The sequence below is a fragment of the Acyrthosiphon pisum genome, unplaced genomic scaffold, assembly GCF_005508785.2.
Source record: "Acyrthosiphon pisum isolate AL4f unplaced genomic scaffold, pea_aphid_22Mar2018_4r6ur Scaffold_21199;HRSCAF=23283, whole genome shotgun sequence".
In the NCBI taxonomy this organism is placed as follows: Eukaryota; Metazoa; Arthropoda; class Insecta; order Hemiptera; family Aphididae; genus Acyrthosiphon; species Acyrthosiphon pisum.
Genome location: NW_021770639.1, coordinates 18,745 through 19,737, shown reverse-complemented (window position 1 = coordinate 19,737; position 993 = coordinate 18,745).

Below are 993 nucleotides of genomic sequence, written 5' to 3'. Positions count from 1 at the left end.
TGTAGCTACATCAAATGTTTTATTTTCTATTATTTTAACAAACTCATCCGCTCTTAACGTTGACAATTTATGATATTCAGCATTTGAGTGCGTTGTAAAACATTCGAGAGCATTTTTCCAATTAATAAATGGTTTATCAACTAATGCACCGACTTTTACAGAGCTACCTTTTCCCGATGTTTCATTTGAAAACAATACACACATTTTACAAAACGCACCTTCTAGTTTTTTTGAATATACTAACCAGGAAAAACGAGTAATCCAAGATAGTTGAAATTTAATTTTCTTTTTGAAACTACCGGAAAGTTGTATGAAGTATGAGGCTGCCATGGTTTTTTCAATAAATCATACTTAAGCTTATCGTCAGATATTCTTGTATTAATATATAAACCAATATCATACATTTCAGTTAATTCAGTTAAATTAGTTGTATCAGTGTTGCTTTCAATTTCGGTGTTATTAACAATATTTGATGAACAAGGAATATTATCACTATGATTAGGCTCGGGCACAGCGGTTTTTTTATTAAAAAAATGTAGTAATGAAGGTTGTGATGTCATACTTGAATACTTGATAGTTGATGCTTTTTAGAACTTGATACCTTGTGGATTGTTGGATTGTAAGAGAATTCAGAAATATTCGTAATATTACACACACGACTCGCACAAAGCACTGAATTGACCAAAGTCAGAAAACAGACTAAATTCTGTTCATCGCGTTTTATTGGTCGTAATAACTAATAAGTATACTATAGAGAATTTGAGTGGTCGTTAAAGTCGATACCGCGAACTGAGATATATAGAATATAGATAAATATTACTATAGATAGTATAGATATTATGACTATCGACGACGCACGAGTCGCACGACGGTCTGTCATTATCTCAATTACCTAGTAATAGTGTAATACCTATTTCATATAAATTGTGAATAACTATTTTTATTTATATGCTTCGCCTGCGATTTTCATTTTTGTTTTATCCCGTGTTGCGC